Source organism: Podarcis melisellensis (genome assembly GCF_964234715.1).
Source record: "Podarcis melisellensis genome assembly, chromosome: 16".
In the NCBI taxonomy this organism is placed as follows: Eukaryota; Metazoa; Chordata; class Lepidosauria; order Squamata; family Lacertidae; genus Podarcis; species Podarcis melisellensis.
The window spans coordinates 13,433,074-13,441,292 of record NC_138533.1 but is presented as its reverse complement, the minus strand read 5'-3'; positions in this window follow the sequence as shown (position 1 = coordinate 13,441,292).

Below are 8,219 nucleotides of genomic sequence, written 5' to 3'. Positions count from 1 at the left end.
CTCCACCCACCTCGACTGGACCTAGAATCAAAGAATCGCAGAGTTGGAAGGGACCCCCGAGGATCTGAGAAAATATTATAGCCAAATGAAATGGTAGGCAGGCCTTGAAATTTTTCGCCCTATAGGATGAACTTTTTCCCCTCCAAAAATGAAGGGGAAATGTGTGTGCGTCCTATGGGGCAAATGCAGGCTTTCGCTGAAGCCTGGAGAGCGAGAGGGGTCAGGATTAGCTTCGGGATTAGCGCAGCGCTCCGCTAGCCGTGGGATAGCCGCGTGAAGTCGCGTGGCTATCCCAAGGCAAGTGGAGACCTTGCCGGCAGCCAGAAGCTTGGGGCGCGCTGAGCTCCGCACACCGCAAGCTTCAGGATTAGTGCAGAGCACCTGGGGGAAAATAATTTCCCCCCTTTATTTCCCCCCAAAAAACTAGGTGTGTCCTATGGGCCGGTGCGTCCTATGGGGCGAAAAATACGGTAAGTGAATGCATGAGAATGATAAAGGAATCCAATGCAGGGTATATGTTTTAGAGAAATATTCCATTTATGACAGGAGATAAATGATTTGAATTAGAAGCATCATGGAAATAAGGATGAGACTTCAGGTACTGGATTGAAATTGAATGGAATTGGTTAAATTGTCTGAAAATGAACAAAAATTTATGGGGGGTGAAAAAAACACGTGTTGAAACTATCCTACTGCACAAGGGCAAAAAATCCATTCATTTCCCCACCCACTTTTGCTTCCGGCTTCACCAGGCCCTGGGATGTGGCCCTCGGAAAGTTGCCCCGAAGACAAAGCGGCCCTGGAGCAGGAAAGGTTCTCTCCACCCCATCCCCCGTCCCCCACTGCTCTTGTACGAAATGGATCCTTCTCCCTGTTACAAGACTATTCTTAGGTACTGTGTCCAAGCCAGGTGTGAGAGCTAATTGCTCAACTTCCTTTCATTGTGCATGCAAAATATATTTGGATTTCTTCATTTAAAAAGCAGAAAGAAAAGTGTTCAAGCCAATACTGGCTTCGAAACTCTCCGGGGTTAAAGCGTGCGCATCTTTCTGCTAACACAGCCACCATTGCATGCATGCAACCTCCTCCTATTTCAGGTGTGTTTGGGGCAAAAGCTCCCGCACATCTGGAACAGAGAAGCCTTAAGGGAGGCTCTGCCAAAACAGCTGGCCCTCTGCCCAGCTCTGAGTTAAGGCCTGGGCTGCCGTGTACATCGGACACTAGGTGGCAGAATGGAGCCACCGTTATGCAGAGACACTCCCTGTACTGTGTATGTATATAATTCGCCGTCCGTGTAGTTAATGCCTTGGAAATTTGGGTCAGCTCTCTTTGTCTTTCATTCTCTACTTAACGCAAGAAAACAAAGCAGCAACCATCTATATAACGGCACCTGCACATCCCTGACATCTTAGCCCCCAGTTTCTAGCTCCTGATCTTAGAGTCCCAGGATCTAGAGATTCTTCCTTCCCTGTTTCGTTCAGGTGGCCTTGAAGCCTGGACTTATTTAATTACCAACCCCCACCCCCGTCTACTAATAACAGAAGCCGTCATAATTAGGAGGTATAAATATTCTGTGTGGGCTGTTCTGTTCTGCAGCTACATTATGAAAACCCTGTATGGTTCTGATTGCCCAATCTCCCCCCAAAATTAAAAATAAGTACCATAACTTGAAGCTGGAAGGGATGCAAAGAGGACGGTTTCAGGCAGCCCAAGGGATGGAGAAACACCTTCCCCAGAAGGAACGGCTTCTTGTGATCAAAGGCAAAGGTTTATGGGCAACTTCCTGTAGGGGAAGGAGAAAAAGGAGAATGGAATAGATAGGGCACCCTGTGGGCCAAACGGCAACATTTTGTTGCAGTTTTTTTAGAATAAAATACAATAAAAGCTAGAATTCAGAAAAAGCTAGACTTATTTGATATGCCAAGGAAAGAGAGCATATCTCTATGTTGCTTTATTTATAAAAGTATTTATAACCACCCTCTCATAAACTGTCAGGGCTGTGCAGAGCGATATAAAAAAATATTTTAGCAAAGAAAGAAAGCATTAAAAGCAGTACAGAGACTTCTAGTTGAAGCCAGTCTGGTCTTTGTAACATGGGGAACAACTAGCAGTGTTCCTCTGAATCAGCGGTTCTCAACGTGGGTGCCCAGATGTTGTTGGACTACAACTCCCATCATCCCTGACCACTGATCATGCTGGCTAGGAATGATGGGAGTTGTAGTCCAACAACATCTGGGCACCCACAGGTTGAGAAACACTGGAATGATCTCAGTGACCAGGCTAGGATGTAAGGACCCTCAAGTGGTCTTTAGGGTATCCAAGGTGTTGGCCTGGTAGCATTTGGGCAGCAGGTGTTGATGTTTTAGCAGGAGTGTCACATGTTGTCATCCAGGCTAGCTGCTGCATTCTGCCCCAGCTGGAGTTTTCAGACCTGGTTGGAAGGTGTGGTGAATTTATGGAACTCGCTGCCACTAGCTGTGATGGAAGTAGATTGTTTGAAGAAGGAAAGAGCCTGTCAGATCCATGGAGGAGGATGCCAGGTCTATCACGGGCTCCTGTATATCTGAGCTGAACAGGAACCTACATGTGGCCATTCAGTTTCTGCTTCAAATTCTCTGGCAAAGGAGATTTTCACCGGCAGCTGGGGCGGTCTGTTTCACTGACAAGCTGCTCACACTGTCAGGAACATCCTCTTAAGATTGAGCGAAAACCCCCTTTCCTGCAATTGGGATTCATTGGTCTGGGTCTGACCCTAAAGGGCAGCAGAAAACAATGTCACTCCATCATCTTTGTGACAGCTCTTCAAATATTTAATGGTGGTTATTATGTCATCTCTCAGGATAAACCAACCCAACTCCCTTAGACTTTCTTTCAAGGCAGCCTTCAACCTTTGTTCAGAAAACCGTGGGTTGGCAGGCAACCAGATTTTTAAGATAATAATAATTAGGGCTGTTCCAAGACATTTTGGTACCTGAGGCAAACCACAACATGGCGTCTCTCCCCCCCCACCCCACTTCCAGGGAAGAAGGGGTGAGTGAAGATCTAGATTGGGGTGGGAATAAAGATCTACAATGGGAACAAAGGGCTTTGTGAAGATCTACATAGGGAACTTGGGGACAGGGGAATCAAATCATCCTTACGTGGCAGCTGAATTGGGAATCAGAGACTGTTGTGGGAGAAAAGGGTCTGTTCTGAATCATGTCAGATGGATGCAGAGCCCAGGAGACCACATAGGGCAGTCTCCCATTTCCTCCCTGGAGGTGAGAGGAGACCAGCAGTGCTTCACATTCACCAAGAGGCCACTGTAGAGGTGGCAGTACCAAAGAGGCATGCTGCCAAGGAGGCAGTGCCAAGAAATGTACAGCAACAATCACAGCTGCAGTGGCAGGGGGAGCAGGCGATGCAATTTTTGGAGGCCACGTTTGTTGCCCCTGTGGATCCTGCCGCCCGAGGTTGTTGCCTCACTTTGCATCATGGCTAGCCTTGACAACAACAACAACAACAACAGGCTGGCTGCCCCCTCTCTGGAAAACTTTATGTGCTATATCATTTGATCTGCTTCTCAAAACTGCAAACCAACTCAGGTGCTTTGGCAGAAAGGTTGCAATGAATTAATGGATGTCATTCCTGGCCCTCCAGACCCTGTTTGGCCTGATCCAGCATGGTTCTTCTTATGTTCCTTTTCACCCAGGCATCTGATGGAATTTAAGAAGCTTTCAGGCAGCTTGCAACCCTGTGTAGAGACTCCCTTGTGCTGGGCAACTAATACATTAAATCCATCCATCAGGAATGCTGCTGACATGCCCCTGTCCCATAAGAGCAAACGAGCTGCTGTGTTTGGTCAAGATCATGGGTAGGCAAACTAAGGCCCGGGGGCCAGATCAGGCCCAATTGCCTTCTAAATCTGGCCCACGGACGGTCCGGAAATCAGTGTGTTTTTACATGAGTAGAATGTGTCTTTTTATTTAAAATGCATCTCTGGGTTATTTGTGGGGCATAGGAATTTGCCCCCCCATATAGTCCCCCCCACAAGGTCTGAGGGACAGTGGACCGGCCCCCTGCTGAAAACGTTTGCTGACCCCTAGTCAAGATCAAAGGTCCACCTACCCCAGTGTCCTGTTTCCAACTGCGGCTAGGCTGATGTTTCTGGAAAACCCCACAACCAAGTCTACATATGCTCCTCGCCCATGGCCTATTCTCCAGCACAGTGGCATAGCACCGAAGGGGGGCGCAGGGGCAGTCGCCCCAGGCGCAAAATTGTTAGGGGCACAAAATGTCAATACAGCTGCACGCTTCCGTCGCTGGGCTCTGTTGAAAACATCTTCGCCATGCGAAGCAGGAAGTGACCTCTCCAGACAATGAAGTGACTCTTCTTTTCCTATCTCTGCGGCTATGATCTGGGTGAGGAGGACTCCATTAGGCAGCTGAACGCGCATGCATATTCTGTCTGTTTCCCTCCCTCTGTGTGGCCCCGGGGGCTGGCAACCCTTGCTACGCCCCTGTTCCAGCATCTGGTATTTAGCTATTGTGATGACTGCCCTTGAACATGGAAGCTCTATGTAGTTGTTGCGGCCATCATCACAGCTGCTGTGTCTCTCTCCTCAGCCCCCCCTGCAACCTGCGTTGGTACGATCCGGCATTCTGCCCCCTCCTTCTGTATCAGGTGGAGGCTGGTCCTTCCCAAGTCAAGGTGAGGGGGATGTGTGTGTGTGTACATGCAAACTGTGTGAATATCTCTGCATTTCTATAGCAACTGAGCCTTCGCGCTCTTTGAAGAGGCAACTTAAAGTTGTGTTTCGCTCCACCCTCCTGTCGGGTTGATGGCCACAATTGGGAATATATCACTGCGATCATGGACGGTAATTAGCCCATTTGTCTTTGCGGCCAGCTTCCTCACTGCTCCCCCCAGCAGCAGGCGTGCTGCGATATTATCCATACTATGGATCGGCTTCCTGGTTAAGAGGACGATGCTCAGCGATTATAAGGGTAAGGACTTTATCCTCCTCGTGTCTTTTAGAGCCATCCATCTACAGGCTTTTCACACTGCAGTGAGAGCAGGCAATTGCCCTTGCCACCTCCCGTCCTGATCCTGCCTTCTTCTCCGCTTGCGTGACACCAGGAAGAAGTGCAGTAGCTCCCTGGAGGAGCATCTGGGTCCTGGGTTCAAATCCCGCAATCCCAAGATAGAGCTGGGAGAGACTGCCACCCACATCTGAAAGCCAATGTGGTATAGTGGTTAGAGTGTCGGACTAAGCCTTGGGAGACCAGGGTTTGAATCCCCACTCAGCCATGGAGCTCAAAGGGTGTCAGGAGGCAGAGTCAGGCAATAAAACAGGAGCAATAAAACATGAGGCATCCATGAAGTTCACTCTTTTTTCAAAGAGAACAACACAGCGCAGACCTTGTGATCACAGCAACTCTTCCCAGTAGCTCTTGCCCCAATGAGGCAGTTGCAAGGATTTCCCACAGCTCTCTAAGTCTCCTTCCCAAGCAATTTCAGGCTCTTTAGTCTCTCGTTGCCCTGCCCTCTTCATTCCTCTCTGTGTATGTGCCTTATTTTGATGTGCCCATTCTTCCCCGTTGCGTTGCTGCCTCAGCCCTTCACTAGACGAGCCCAGCAAATCAGGGATCACATCAGCGAATTTGATGGTAACACTGGGAATACGTAGCCAATCAGATCCAGTGATGCAGTGACATTGCAGAGAGCAAGCAAAGGCAACTCGGAGTGATGGCGCGGCCGCCTGGGTCCATGCTGCCCTCACTCTGAATGGGGAAATGCTTTGGGGCCCACTTTGGAGCTGAGTGGGGTGGCTTTTCCAGGGGTGCTGCAAATATCTCCCCCCCTTCCAACACCTCCCCCTTTGGCAATTCCAGGGAAAATGCTCCAGTCTCCAGTCCACCTTGGCTAGGCCTTGGTTGCACCTCCTTTTTTGTTTACTTGCCTCCGACTCCACCGGCATCCTCTGCCGTTTTTATAGCCAGGAATAAAAGTTATAGCATCTTTACGGAGTGATCCGCTGCTATTTATTCCTTTATTAAACCTCCATTCCTGTTTTATTATGGAGAATGACAGATGGGCCCCCTGCAGGTCAGGGAAACAGTAAGCATTTCACGCCCGGTGACTGATGGGTAGCTGCCCACAGCATCCAGGGGGAGAAAAGTGGAAGGGGGAGGGTCATCAATCAACAAGGTAACGGAAAATCTCCAGTGGGGATGAGGCTCTTTATGGCTTTACTTTATTATGATGATTATTTTTTAACAGGAAAACATGGATTTTGTTCCACTTCCCCAGGAAGTCACCTAGGGAGGAATTAAAGCTGTAGCGAGGAGCCAGGCAGGCTGATCTGCTTTCAAAATGGCAGCCAGCTACAGAGTCGGCTGGCTAGAGTGACGACTCCTCCTCTTAGGAGGAAAAAGGAAGAGGAGCGGGTGGGAAAACCTAGGACTGGGGGACAAAGGAGGTCCTCCAGTCCTCTGTCTAGGCCACACCCCTTCATAGGCCACACCCACTTCCCCAAGCCACACCTCTGCAGAGCACCTTTACCTGGCTGGAATGTGCCCTTGGGCTGTGATCATGCCTCTTGCTGGCCTGCAAGGAGGATGAAGTAGTTGTGTATGAAAAACCACTAACTTGTGTGTGAGTGAAAATTCAGGAATTAAGCCACCCACAAGCTGAGAGGCCATTGTGCTGTTACATCTGCTCTTAAAATGTATGCATTTTAAAATGTATTGTATCAGACCCTCCAAGTGTCCCTGTTTTCCAGGGACAGTCTTGGATTTAGAGAAGCTGTCCCAGTTTCTGATTTGATCCTGGAATGTCCTCTTTTCCTTAGGACATGCCTCTTTTCATCGGAGAAATGTTGGAGGGTATGGACATCTGAAGGCAGCCCTGTATAAGGATTTTTTAAATGTTTAATGATTGATTATGTTTCTCTATATTTGGAAGCTGCCCAGAGTGGCTGAGGCAACCCAGTCAGATGAGCAGGGTATAAATGATATTATTATTATTATTATTATTGACTTTCCTATTTTCATCGGAGAAACGTCGGAGAGTATGTTTACTGGAATTTCCGAAAGGCAGTGCTTTGTCCTGGAGTCAACTGAAAAATCGTGTTTCTTGGCATTTTTGTAAAAAAAAAGAAAAGCGAAAAGAAAAAAAGAAAAGCTTAGCAACTTTGGGGTTTGTTTTAAAAAAACTCAACCATTTGGGGGTCTTCCTAAGAAAAGCTGAACAACAACAACTTTTGGGGTGTCCTGGCTTTTTGAAATATGGCAACCCTAAGTATGTTGTATGTCTATTTCTCTCTGTGTTTGTGTATTTGCACACACACTTTGCTTGTAAACTGGGACTTGAATGGGAAGCGATGTATAAATGTAATCCACCTAAACCTGAGACAAAGGAGTTGTTGGTGAATAGATCACCTGAGCTGTCTGTTGGGAAGAGGACTGTCCTCCCTCCCCCCCCCCAGCTTTTCAACCTCCACAACTTGACGGAGGCAAGCAAATCTTCTGCGTTGGCACCCGCAACTCCAAATGAGAAATGTCCTCTCTCTGACCTTCCTTCGGCTGAAAGTCAAAAGAGCAGAGCTGCTCATAGAAGGGAGGGATGGGGGAGTTTGAAATGTGAGTCGTGATTAATGCACCAGTTTGTGCCTGTGCGCTGCTTAAAAGTTCAGCCCTGCCCCCAGGAGATGGCAAGCAGGAGGAATGGTTTTGAAATACTGCTGGTCCTGCTACTCAGAATCAAGGGGAGGGGAAACCTTTTGCAGGGTGAGGGCCACACGCCCTTCTGCGCAATCTCATGAGGGCCTTTGTACAGTAGGTAGTAGTAGTAGTAGTAGTAGTAGTAGTAGTAATAATAATAATAATAATAATAATACTACAGTGGTACCTCGCAAGACGAAATTAATTCGTTCTGCGAGTTTTTTCGTCTTGCGAATTTTTCGTCTTGCGAAGCACGGATCCTGTGCTGAATTTCTTCCTCAGTCGCTCAGGCTTCCCCCCCCCCTGCTTTCAACCGGCCACCATGACCGTCAAGTTGTGCTCGGGCTGCTACGTGGGCAAAAAGTCCGCCGCGCTGCTGGCCCTGCTCTTGGCGCTGCTGGTGCTGGCTATCCTGTACGAGCAGTGCGCGCAGGATTTGGAAGGGAGAAGCTCCAAGGCGGCGGCGCCCACAGACGAAGCTCCCGCCAGCGCCGACCCATCCACGCGGTTGCCCG